Consider the following 14244-nt stretch of genomic DNA (forward strand, 5'->3'; position numbering starts at 1 on the left):
CCGCGAAGCTTGTGGGAAGGGGGAGGGAAAGGGGAGACCCCGTTGAAGGTCTTTGAGCTCCAAGGTGCGAGCGCCAAGCAGTGTGTGTGTGTTCACGCTCGGCGAGTTCATCCGAGCGTCGTCGGCTCCCCGAGCGCTCGTCGTTCATTGGTCGGTTACGTCGAGCCAGCATGGCCAGCGTTCGTCGCGCGCTCAGTCAATCTGTGACTTTTGATTCGTGTTGACGTTTGTGCGCGCGCGCTTTTTTTGTTCAACCAGCTGTCCTTGTGCGTTTATTTTTTCGGTTGCGATCGTTTTTTTGTTGCGGTTATTTTTTTGTCGGAAAATTTTCGGTTCACGCGCGATTTGGTCGCCCCTCGGCGTACGCCGCCGCGGTTTACAATCTAATTAGTGTGGCGATATTCTGTTTTTTTTTTTCGGTTGGATTCTAACCTCCTTGTTGGTTTGGAGTTTTCGTTCAATTTGGCGGAAGAATTCCCCGCCAGGGAACCATGTGATCGCACCGATCGCGTGAGCAAGAATCGAATCAATCGAGAGCAAGTCGCTCGCGATTCGTCGCGACAACAACAATGGATCGGGCAACCTTGGCCGGGAGGGGATGGCCCAACATTAAGGATAACAACAGAAAGTGAAAACAAGCAACAAAAAAAAGTTTCCCGAAATAGTGCAAAACAAAATTGAGTGGCACGCGCTTTGCGCGGTCGGGATTTAGAAAGTGAGTTTGCAGAAAGGTGGTGAAGTAAAAATCGCTCGCCGCTGATGGAAATGGTGATTGAAAATGAATCTCGAAGCTTTTAATGATCGCCAACAATGAGAGAGGATTATTAGCAGCAGCAGAAGAAGCCAATGGAAGCAATCAACTGAAGAAATCAAGCTCACAAAAGCACCACCAACGGTGGTGGATGGCAAATGGATAAAGTGAAGTACCGAGAAGGAAAAGAGAAGGAGAGAAAAACAACTTGAAAGTGATAAGTGTGTACGTTTAATTTCTATTGTTTTGCGGAAGATTGATTTGCATAGGTGCGCGCTGAATTTTGGAGGTTAAAAATTGAAAGTGTTACACGCACGCATACAAATTTTCACAGCAAACCACGTGTGTGTGTGTGTGCCAAACGAGGCCGAGAGATAGTAAAAGTGGATTAAACTCACGGCAAGAGGAGCGCAGAAAAGAAAGGAAGGCAGAAAAAAAGTGAATGTTTCAAGTGAGGGTGAAAAATTACCGGTGTAATTAAACACAAAGAGAGAAAAAAGTGATTTTAAGATCCGAGTTGTTTACGTGAAGCATCGTGACACGAAAGAAAGAGAGAGGATTACACACACACCCACACACACTTGCTGATCGTGGCGCGTTCCGGAACTTGCCAGCCGATCAACGGCTTGCAACTCGTGATCGTCAAGGTGAGGCAGAACAGTGAATCGCTTTTTAATTGGTTTCGTGATATGGTTTGCCTTCGATTGAATTGGTGTGAGTTGTGGGGAAGCTGGATGTCCTTTGGACAAGTCACTACTATCAGACTACGGGTTCTCGATAGTTCCTGCATGCACACACGGACTTGAAAGGCGACTATTGAATGTTCTATCGATCGAGTGGTTTGCACGTGGCTGCAAGGATGTTAGTGTCACGATGCTGGGGCGAAATTTATGCGAAACATTTGCATGTCATATTCTGTTTCTAGTAGAAAAGTGATCATGAAATGTCATGAAAACAAACTTCGCAGATCACACGACCAGAATTAATGAACTGATTTACGAACTGCGATCTTGTTTCGAAAATTTAGAAAACAGAGCTCATAAATTGAGGAGGAACACCAAGCATGAACATTTCAGAAAAGATTGAATAATACTGGGCGGCTACACCAAGAGGATCACCCTTGAGCATTCAGTTCGATCTATTAGCACTCCAAAACCCAAGGCTCCAAACTAGTTGGAATCGTAACTTCAACTCGCTGGTTCTCTTAAAGAACCATACAGGTGAGTTATTGCCGAAAACAAACGAGTGGAAATCACCATCTCTCGAGAAAAAAATCTTATTTAGACTTTCTAGACGCACGTTCACTGAACAAACCTCTATGTGTAAGATTTTGACCGTTTTGGTCTCATTCGATCCGTCATGAGGTTCCATTATTCTCTGTTGAAAATTGTGAAGGTAAATTGAGTACCTACTTCAAAAGTCATCCCTAAAAAAAATTGTAAAAGACATTCCAGAACATTGTAAATGGATTGGATTTTGGAAGAAATCCGTCACGGAGAAAAAAGAGTTCATGGAGAAGGGAACCAAAAACAAACGTTTTTGAACACTTTGTTCGTGGTTCCCGATTTTGGGAACTCTTTTTTCTCCGTGTACGGGGGCTGGAATCAAAAAATTCACGACAAATAAAAATGTCTTTAAATATCTGTAGATTTTGTTTGTTTTGTAATCCGAAGCGATGCAGCAATTGCTAAAAAGCATCATGTACATGCGTTTCAAGAAAAAACGCATTCGAAAGTTTAGCATCATTTTTCAATTCCCATTTCAATATAAAAGCAAAAGCAGATGTTCTAATGATAACAAACGATGAAAAACGTTGCTTTTATTGATACGTGATCATCCATATTCAATAAAACATTATTTTCTTAATTATATTTAGGAAAAACAAACATAACTTCTTTTGAAATCACTAACGTTTATATCACTCCGAATGTACATGGCGCTTTTTGCAAGCGGAGGGGAAGTTTTGTTATGATTCGCTTTTCGTCGGTAAATGTACATGGCGTCTTTTTCATGATGCTGTTTTTTCGTCACGAGTTTCTTGTAGTCTTTTATTTGACAGGTTGACAGGGCTATACAAGCAGGCACTGCTGATGGCAGAGATTTTGTTTATGTTACTTTATTTAAAATCATTATTAAACAGACTTTACTGATTTTACTTTTGCTCATTTTTGGTGGAGAGGTAGCTTATTAGGAGTACTTTCAGAATATGCAATAACCCAGCAAGTGTCAAAATGTACATGATGCCTTTTGAAATGTTGCCGTCGAAATACGAAAAAGTGTGAGTTTGTTTGTTTGTTTGCGGTAGTGTAATGGCTCCTTTAGAATTTGAACACGATTTGCAGCATTCGTGTTTGATGGTTTTTCAATAAATCTGGGCAACGAACTGCAATGGGTACATGGCCAGTATTTTTTTTCAATTTTGATCTGGCGGCTTTTGTTCTTTGTGTGAAAGTTGTGTTAATTTTCAGGTTTTCAGCAATTTATTTTAACTTTATTTGGAACTTTTTTAATACTCCCAAAGTGTCACGATTTTTTTTTAGAAAAAATGAGACTTTGAGACATTTTGTACTGAGAGTAGACAAAATTAATTAAATTTCTTAATTAAAGTTTTAACGTGTTATTGTAACATGATTTAACAATATTTGCAACGTATAATACTCCTTACCATACATTTATGAGTATTTTGTTAATAGATGCATAACAGATTTAGTTAAAGAAACTTTAAGTTGTAACATCAAAAGAAAAAAATGTTCCATTTGAAGCAAGCTATTTGATGTGAACAAAAACTAAACATAATCAAGGATTCACATAAACTGGGAAAGTTATTGTTCAGAAATAATTTGATAGTATGATTTTGTGGTAAATCCTTATTTAAACAATCAGCAATTTTGAACCACCCTTTATCAACTGTTTCCTTACTTAAATGTTATCATAAGACTTGGTGATTTTTAATGCTCATTTTTTTTTCACTTGGGACATAAATGCAAATCACATGTACAAATAATACCAAAGACTAATATTTCTTACAGTTTTTTTAAATATCAAACCTCTAAAGTTCCCATTTTATAACGATTTTTTTTTATTTTTCCCATGTTAAGGAAGTCATTTTGTGCAACTTTTGTTCCAACAAAAACTATTTTTAAAGACATTTATCTTGTTAAGTTTTTTGTTTGTTTCTGCTATTATTAGGCTCATTATACCACTTTCTATCATTACCTTTCTTCTTTTTAGTTTTTCTCACAGCCAAAGTTGACCCTAGAAAATATAAAAAAAATCAAACATGGAAGACCAACGCATCTTTTTTTTCTAAATTTAAAAAAACTTAAAATTGGTTGAAATATCGATTTGACATGTATTTTTAGATCGAAGCCTACCAATAATAAACTATAAATCATTCTCTCCAATTTGTGATCGTGATACCAATAGATTTTTTTTAATGATCTGCTTTTTTGGGCTCGTAAGATTGTGAAACTATTGAACCAGATGATACACAAAAAAGTTCTGAACATTGCATCATCTACTAAATAAGTCAAAACTAAGAACCCTGAGTTAAATTTGTAAAAAAAACCTCACTTTTATCGAGCATCACAAACCCATTTTGATCTTTTTGAATTAAAAATAAATTTAAATTCAAAACTACAGTCATCCCACATATTCGGAAATTCGGAACCTTCATTTGGACATTTTCTTGCCATTTCACTAGAAAAAATAGTAGTTTTTGAACAAAAAATCTCATTTCAAGACTATTTTAACCAGAGCAGCAAAACACTGCATCCAAATTGCCTGTTCCATATGATTGTGGGATGTTTTTGTGCCTCCCACAATTGTGGAACACCTAAATTTAACTGATATTTTCACAAAAAAAATATCAGACCATGTTTAAAACATCACTAAGCATGAGTTTTATTGGTTTCAAAGTGTGAAGCCATTATTTTGTAAAAAATAATGACTCCTAAGAAAAAAGTGTTCCAAATTTGTGGATTTCAAGGGCCAATGTTTTTCTTTAAAAACTTGATATAAAACGTAAAAATATACAGCCGGTTTATACATCAATCGAAAGATCGCAAGAAAATCTTTCACATGAAGGAAAAAGCAAATCATTATGTTCTATTATGATTTGTTGAACATTGGCGTATCTGTAAACTGTTCCGAATATGAGAGTACATGCATAAGAATCTGTAGCGTACACTCATTTTATGTGTTGTTTTTCAAAACGAAGAGCTGGTTTCAAAATTTCAGCGTTTGTAGTTATTTGTGGACTTTATGAGTTTTTCTTAATTTTTTTACGTTAGATATCAACATGTGCAGTTAATCAACACATCCGGCTTATCATCCTGACTACATAAATATGAAAACTGTCAATTCCGCCAAGAGACATTGATGAACATGTTGTGACAGATTTTCTGCAGTGCGAAAAGGTTGCCCAAAGCATTTTCCCAAAAAAAAAAAAAAAAAAAAAAACAAATCAAATCAATTCTACAGCTGATATTATTCTAACGACACATGGAGGACATCCCCGATCGGAAGGACACAAGCGATGTTTTTATTTTGATACGCGCGGTTTGGCGCCTCAACTGCCAAATGCTGTACACTGCGCGCACTGCCCGAATAGCAGGGAGGTGCCATGTTTAGGAAACAGCCGAAATGCGAGTTGGCACTCGATTAGCTAGGGCTGGACCAGTGCCAGCAAGGCGACCTCCAGACGGAACTGATCGTGTTGATCGCTGTTGGATCTTCTTGAACTAGATCAATATCAAGAGCGACGAAAACGCTTGCGACATGTGACAACATGTCGCAAGTGTAAACATTCTGTGTTTCTTGATCTAACTTGATCTTGTAAATATTTCTGTCAATCTTGCCCGACCATGCCCAGGAAGATTCGCTGCATCACCAACGCTCTCAAAAACTACAAATTGCCCATTGTCACCACGCACCATAAACGCGCCAAGAGACCCCACACAAAATGCTCAGAAACCCGTGACCAGCAGCTGACCAAGGCCTTCACGGCCAGCCCCCACCCCTCTTTTTTCCACGCTCCGTCTCCGCCGCTGGTCAAAGGTTAAGTCCTTCCACAATCTCGGTGCTGATTAATTGCCCCACTGATTTCCTGGGGAGGATCGCTGGACAAAAGCAACAACATTGAGGATTTCCTTCTTCGCGGTTCGGCGCGGCTGGTGGCCGTCAAAACAGCCGAGCTTCGTTTGGGGGCTTATTTTTTGGCGGCCTTGAAAAGCTCTTTTCTCGCACGGTCAAGCTGTATACAATTAGTTGGCGCGGTGATGGACGGTGGCATTGTGTGCGCTACTGGTTTTAATTTGAAAATTATAAAGTTTTGAAGGTTTATTGCCAATTCAGGCGGTTTGTTGGGGGTTGGACGTTTGTTTACGGGTAGGGCAGAGATTGCGGCATGATCGTGAAGATCTAGATGAGTTGAAAGGTGTTACAGTCGGTGATCTCAGTGCCAACTTCATGAACTCGAAGGTGTCCTCACAAACGAGTTCGTAGTGACATTACGTAACTGCGTATCAAACAGTGTGGCTTCGCCAAGGTCTGGAAGACACGTGTAGACCCTAAAAAGTGGCGCAATTCCAAATCAGCGCGAACGTGCGATAGGCGTGCACTTAGCAGATATACGCGTGTGCCCGTATCGGAACGTGCCTGCCCCTACTCGGCACCAAAATTATTGTTAAAACTTGCAGCGATTCGTGCGAAACTCGTGTTTCAGGAAGTGGCAGCGGTGGCGTCCAATCGCTCTGGCCGCGCAAAAACATCATTCACAAAGCCATGCTTTATCGTAAATATATCGTAACCAAACTCCCCCCCCCCCCCCCCTGGAGTCGGCGGCTACCCCGCAGGTCGGACACTGTTTACGTCAAACGTCACGTTCCGCGGGTTCCCGTGGCGTAGCGAAAACTGTGTGTAGTACAAAGCGTTGGCTAATCGGCTAGTTTGTCTATGAACCTGGTACTTTCTCTCCGTAGAACTGGTTGGTTCGAGGGAGAGGAGGGGGGACGGGGGTCTGGTCACATGTGCATTCTCCGGGGGGCAATTCTGGCGCGCAAATGACACTGCGGCGCAGTCTGTTTTTATTTTCGTGCCCCGCGTGTGCGCGCGTGTCCAGTTTTAGTACTTGCATGTGCCCCGAATTACGAGCTGGGTGAGGTTGGGCTGATGCATTCCAAGAAGTGAGGATTGACTGTAGACAGGTTGACATATTGACATGTTGACAGCAGGAGGGCGACATCTATATCTCAGTACAGGCAGCTCAACCGCATCCAACACAAGCTGTCAATTACGGCTCCAAAACAAAGCCAGTAAAATAGGGAGCTGTCACTTACGGCTTCAAAACAAAACTAGAACAAAAGAACTGCTGTTCAGGCATAGCTTCAGGCATAAAATGGAAAGAAACTGATAATGTTCTTGGATGTAAAATTATCCCGCTATTTACGTTGAAAACTTAATGTAAGTTATTGAGGTGATTTTTCTCAATTTATGTGCAAAATAATCTATTAAACTTGGAATCATTAAGAACACATCTGGCCGTTGACCTCATTTTAAATTGTACTTTTATCACATATAACGTTTAACTTAACTACTGTGTAATTTGACTTTTACTACAGTAATTCAAAAGTTATGTTATAAAAAAATAATTGAATTATAAAAAAATATTTTGGTTTTTACTGTGCGTAGTTTCCGTGCGATATTTATCTCAACCCCCCAATATGGCTGCCGTTAGCATCTCCCTGGTTGACAGGTTGACAGGTTGACACATTGACACACGGATAGAAATGTTGTAAGCTAATCCGGTAACTCTAAGTTGTCCAATTTGTAAACAAAAATGTTTCCAAAATTGTCAACATTTTTCCGGTTTTGAACAACAATGATGTCGATTTTGGAAACATTGACAGCGAAATCGAGAAAAATGTTGTTGATTGACAGGTTGACAGATTGACAGTTTGACAGATTGAAAGGATGACAGATTCTACATTAACCTTATTACATTATCACGATATCCTAACAATGGAGCATTTCCATTCGAGCAGTGCTTGCTGTTTTCTACAATGTATTTCTTATGGGAGAACTTTCATTTCTACCACTCGAATCCGGTGCTCCATTACTCTAGTGATTTAATCATAATATTTACCTTTTTGACAGTACTTGTGGTGTGGTTTTGCTTCAGGCCAATGAATTGCTACACTATCACAACTGTCAAAAAGGTAAATATTATGATCGGATTCTATCCTGGAACAAGATTATCAGTCGCCATCGAACGCAAAGTTGGGCGCAGAACGTTACACTACTTTGGTTTTTTCAAGAGCTGTTTGCTTGACAATCTACACGGGTTCCTTTGTTTAATGGTGATCGATGTCAGGCATGCTATGATGACTTGACAGACAATCTTGTTCCAGGCTTAACACGAACTTAGATGTAGATCGGTCGTTGTTGAAGTCCTAAATTGCAGTGAATTTTCAACTCCCTTTCAAATCGGTCAACAATCAGTACAAACTCCGACCAATCTCTCTACTATTTCGCCACAATTCTTAAATCAACTCAACCAACGATCCTAGGAAGTGATCGCGCCTCGAATTCCCCACCCTGCGGCCGCCTGATCTTGGCCCACCCCGCCAAGCTCGCAACGCGTCAAAACCGGTTCGCCAACAAACCGCCAGCCGGTCGACCGCCATCCAAGCCCACTATCCTTGCACTATGACCGCCAAAATCTCGCCTCTGTCTGCGTGTCGTGCGCGGCTCGTCGATCAGCTCTCTCGATTGACAGTTTTAATTAAGCATTCTTCGGCGGTGCACCTGAAGCTTGCCCGAGACGCGCGTGAATCACGCTCGCAGCTCGTTGCGCAGCTCGACTCTCTCAGCTGTGGGCTCGTAACGCAACTCACCACCACCACCACCACCAGTGAGCCTAAGGTCAAGCGCTATCCTTGCGCGGATCGACATTCAAAAAGCTTTTGCACAAGGCGAACCACCACCGCGACGACGACGGCGATTGATGGTGGTGGCCATCTTGGAACTGCTGCGAGAGTGGCTTGGACGACTTTTGGGGCTTTTTGGGTATCGAACGCTTTTTCCGACAGGCCGTCAAGGTTGCGCGGTGGAGCGGACATCTGTGCGGCTCGAGGTGGTGCCATAATAGGTGCTTTGAGACGCACTGTTCTGGAAGTTTGAGCTGAAGATCGGTAGACGAGAGGACTCTTGCGATTTTAGAGTTGATCGTGGTAACTCAATATCCACGATCAACTACTACCGTAAAGGTACAACGAATTCAGTTGATTATTTTGCGGTTGTAAGAAATCTTCAGGAGCTCCTTGAAGCGTAGAGTAATTTTTCTCCGTGCAGGTTAGCTTCCCCATGGACCAATTTCTGGGTCATCCAAGAACTTGCTCATGTCCAGATATCTGAAAACTGACGATCGTTACTCAGTGACTTCATCAGTCACTTCCCAGTAAATCGGTTCGATTGCTCAAACTTCGTTCTCGAACCAACTCATATTTTGCTTCAACCCGTGACTTTATTTGCAAAACTTGCTCCCCTTACCAGCTAGCTTGCGCTGATGATCGCACAAACCGCCCCGTTCGATCGGAATTGTTTTCACTTGGACTAATTATGCTCAGCCACAAAAAGTGTAAACAAACAAGCAAAGTGTTCGATATTTTTTTTTTTTCGTTCACTGGAAGCCCCCCCTCCAGCGTTCAAGCTTACGCTGGCAGAACAGAACAGAATCTAGACCAGTAGAACGATCAACCCTTTGGTCAGCGAAACTGGCCAACCGCAGAGTTTGCGGTTGCAGCGATTTGCTAGAACTGCCGAGGCGCTGAACCGTCTCCGACGGCCTCAATTGTGCGGCAGACTACCCTATTTTGAGCGTTACGCAATCGACGGTTAAATAATGGCGCGACCTACGTGGTTGAGACCTCCTGATAGTGATCACCCCCCAAACAGGTTGGAGACACCACTTTCGGTTTCGGTTTTTTCGTCTGATTCACACGCACACAGCGGAGATAAACTTGACCCAGAAATTAATTCACGAGAGTTGGGGCCCTGCTTTTTGGAGCGGAAAGTACATTTTGGACGCTTTTGGGGGACGAAGCGGTTTCAAGTTCAGCCGGATGGGTGACGGAATGTTAAGCTATTAGAAAAGGAATGATTTGACTGGATTTTGTTTTCCTTTAGGCTGACAGGCTAAGACTGCGGTTTAACATGTTCTTTTTACATGAGAACAAGAGCAAGCCGAGAAGTTACCTCTATCAAAATCAAATGGTAGAATAATCTCTCGCGTGTGAACCACAACGATATTTTGTTCATTCGTTCATCGAAATAGTTCATCACTTTGAGTGGCATACATTGACAAATGACCATATCGATTTCATCGAACTTTGGTGACAGATCCGGCAAAGGCGTCAACGATCATGGGTTCGATTCTCGATAGCGGCATTATTTTTTTTTTGAAAGCTAAACTTTCTTGAAAATGAACCCATGAGCCCCGTTCACAGAACCTTTATACTACACGGAGAAAAATGAGTTCCCAAATTCGTGAACAAGCGTTCATGAAATTCGGAACTACGAACAAAGTCTTCAAATTCCGAATTTGAAGTTTTGAAAAACGTACCATGAAATTTGAACACTTTGTTCGTGGTTCCGAATTTCATGAACGCTTGTTCACGATTTTGAGAACTCATTTTTCTTGGTGTACCAGGTCGAGTTCAACAATCTCTCGGATGGCGCAACAATACTCCGGGTGTAGTGACAAATTATGGTCCACAGACTTATAACATTAAATCGAGATTATTTGTGCATCAATATCTTAATAAAAGCAATGTGAGGCAAGTAAACAAGCTTAATGTAAGATTTACATCAATTTTCGTTTGCATCGAATCGATACTTTGAAAAGTCCTTTCAGGAAACGCCAGTTTACCATAACACTTGTAAAATGTCTCTTGAAATTGTGCGAGCTTCGAGCAGTTGCAGCTGCGATGGTCATCCCGAAGTTCCTCGTCTGTACGTAACACCAACCGCGACAACGTTTTCCCTCGTTTGGACAGATCCTGCATCGTGAGTCTACCCTCATCCCGGACAAAATCAAACCTGATTCTTTCACGTCCAAAAATCTTACAGTTCTTGGCCATCCACATGGAGATGTTGCTGCGGTGATAGCACGCCACAACTCCCCGGTGCAAGAACGCCTCCAGCGCCAGATATACGCCGTACGGGCGTCGATCCGCCCGACAGGTCACGTCCAGGTAGTAGCTGAATCCGACCGAATCGTGGACGCCAGGGCTGAGCACGACCCGGGTGCAGTTGCGTTCGGAGCGGTCGTGGATCAGGTTGAACAGGTGGTTGGGATTTGCTGTTGGTTTCGTGTATCCAATAGGTCGGTAAACTTCTTTCTTGGTGAACTCGGACTTGGGACAGTTGGGGAGGATTTTAGTTGAGCTTGAACAATCACCGAGCTGGCAGAGGCCATCAACAGTTAGGGGTAGAACTTGAATGAAAAGGATTACGATGTGTTCGAACATGGCTGCACGTATGTAATGACGGCTTCTAGTAATTTTTGGGCGATTAAGTATTTTTTTCCGTTCTGTTGTGTACACTGAATTAGATCATGTTGTTGATGGTCTTTTTAGTATCTTTTTACTTGCCGATATTTCACTTTCAACACGTGAACTACGACACTTTTTCAAGTCTGTTAGCTTCCATGATACAGCTAGCAATACTATGATTATGATTAACCCTATTATAACTTTATAGACAAAAAATATGAGTTTTTGTTTGTTTGCACCTGGTAGTAGTCTACCCTTACTGGCCCTATATTCATTAAAGCATTTTTTGAAGATTTTGTCAAAATGAAACAACTTCGGACATTTACAATGCTCCCCATCAACGGGGTCGACCTGTTTGCGCAACATCAGCCACGATTTCGTCTGCCCCGCGCTGTACAGGTCTTCCATGAGCAGCAATCCCCGTTCCCGCATAAAGTTAAGCCGGATCCGTTCGCGGGCAAAAATATTGCAATGACGTGCCGACCACAAAGACTCGTTGCTGCGTTGAAAACACCTCACAGTATCCTGACGGTAGTTGGCATAAACGGCCATGTACGGACGCGCTCTGCCACAACTGATGTCGAAATAGTAGGTAAACTCTCCGTTGCTGTGTTTCGAAGGGTTCAAAGTGATCGTCACGCAGTTTCTTTCGGATTCGTCGCTGAGCAAGTTGAACATGTGGTACGGATCCTTTGCTAGTGGTTTGTTGAAGTCCAACGGTTGATAGACTTCTAGGGAATAAAAGTCGGATACCGGACATCCTGGATGGGCTTCGATTGGGTTTGAACAGTCACTGAGTTGGCAAAACGCGTTCGATATTGGTAGTTGGACCAATATGGCTCCAATGGTGACAACAGTTACAATATTGTCAAACATGGTGGCAAGAAACAAGTGGTGTAGGCTTGTTGTATCGTGGGTTCACACTACTAATTTTAATATCTAGGCTTTGTTGTTAGTACCTTGGCAATCACAACTATTTGATAAAATATTGGCATGATTATTATGACGCAATCTCTCATTTTTCGACACCTACACCAAACATTCGTGATAGTTAGGGGAAATATGCCCATTTTAATCACTCTAAGCCGTTCGACCAATTCTCATCACTTTTGCCGTTTTCCGCTATAAAATCAACATTTTCAGATGTATCAACAATGAAGAGTTGCTTGCTCACTTTTTTTTGAGCTATTTATGCTGAGCTGCTTTGGAACAGTCAAAAACTCTTTATGAAAGCTGTAATTCATGATCAAAGTGCTGATAGGCCGATAATAGAAATAGGCTGAGAAAGGGTATAGTTCCCCTATTGTCCGTTTCTCTCGAAGGCCGCGCGTCATTTCAGAATGTGCCGCAGACATTGTTGCCAGCAATTTTGGTGCAATAAAAAACATACCCGGCAACTATGCCATGCGATTCGAAGAAGAAGAAGATCAACAAAAACAAAACGCGCAGTATGGGATTTGACAGCGCGCATTTACCGAAAGCGCGGCGCGTCGTTTCGAGGCTGATATGCCGCGTGTCTTTTTCGGGAATACGCGCAATACTGATGACCATCGGTAGCTTGGCCAGCTCTTCTGTCAACCTTTGGCGGGATCAGTTCGGTTTCACCGCGTCAACCAAAAGGGATACAGAAAGATAGAGAGATTTCGTGGCGCAGAGTTTACAAGAGCTGTGCCCAATCCCTCGCTTGGTTCTGACCTGAGTGGGGTGAGCTGTCAGTTTTGTTTTGGTTTGTACAACGTCAAATCGGTTATGCCAAAGTGTTGATATTTTTTGAAAATATTAAAAATCAATATATTTATCAAAATAAATATTGAAATCTAGACTTTTTTTCACTAAGTCCTATAATCAAATGTAAACATTGAGTGTAAAAAAGAGTTCCCAAAATCGTAAACAAGTGTTCATGAAAATGGGAACCTCGAACAAAGTGTTCAAATCCCATGGTACGATTTTGAAAAACGTACCATGAAATTTAAACACTTTTTTCGTGGTTCCCATTTTCATGAACGCTTGTTCACGATTTTAGGAACTCTTTTTTCTCCGTGCATAGCGGCAATAAATCCCAACCCCAATTTGAGCGTAAATTCTGATTGGTTTCGATGTTACTGAGGCAACTCCTTGCTCCCTTCGTACAAAAATCTTTCTGCACATCGATCGAAAATCGCTGTAAATTCGAGCAAATTTGTACAGTTACACGAACCACCGGGACGTTTCCTGTCCTTGCGCAGCATCAACCACGAACCTCGCTTGGAAAAATCCTCCGGCATTAGTAGACCCCTTTCCCGCTCAGTCTGGGTGGAGTGAGGATGGGGTTGAGCAATCGCTGAGTTGACACAGTCTGTTGATAGCTGTTTGTAGAAAGGATACGGCCAATAATGTGACGAGCATCGCGAAATGGTTGCGGTCAACTGGTAGACGATTATTAGAATATCTCGGCTAGACTCTCTCCCAGTCAACGGGATCATCTTCGGCGACCTTCACTACAAATGCCGCAATACCCGCTTGATGCAGCTCGTTTCGAATAATTTTGCCCAATTTTGACCAGACGCCCCCAAACTCGCATCGCACGAGTAACCCGGCCAAACCGTTGCAAAACTCTTCAATTTGGTGCCGAATTCACCGGCATTAACTTCCCATGGTTATTCTGGCCAGTCGAAGGTCTCTCTCCGCGGGTGTCAAAAGCACTCCGGTGCGTACGCGGCTCTCTATTGCCCAAAACTTGCTGACATTCGGGGCCCAAAAATGGCCCCGCAATGGACGCACCAACAGTGCGTACACGCACCGTCAACGGAGCCAAATCGGTGGCCAAAATGCAGCCGGTGGCAATTTTGTTTGAAACACTGTAAAAATTATAATGAAGAATTTCACTCCGGGATTCGAACTGAAACCCTTTGGATTGCGATTCCAACTGCCGACCAGCGAATCTACCAGTAGGCTTAATCA

General features: G+C 42.2%; 1 protein-coding gene across 3 annotated transcripts in view; it reads left to right on the plus strand.

The window, feature by feature from the left end:
• Window positions 1–213: 213 nt before the first annotated feature.
• Window positions 214–14244, plus strand: part of LOC6034088 (ecdysone-induced protein 74EF) — a 340530-nt gene continuing 326499 nt past the window's right edge. For all 3 annotated transcript variants that reach the window (XM_038264233.1, XM_038264231.1, XM_001844405.2), the window contains exon 1: window positions 214–1398. The gene's annotated coding sequence lies outside the window, so the exon portion shown is untranslated. The remainder of the gene's footprint in view (window positions 1399–14244) is intronic.

This window comes from Culex quinquefasciatus, chromosome 3 (assembly GCF_015732765.1).
Source record: "Culex quinquefasciatus strain JHB chromosome 3, VPISU_Cqui_1.0_pri_paternal, whole genome shotgun sequence".
Classification (NCBI taxonomy): domain Eukaryota; kingdom Metazoa; phylum Arthropoda; class Insecta; order Diptera; family Culicidae; genus Culex; species Culex quinquefasciatus.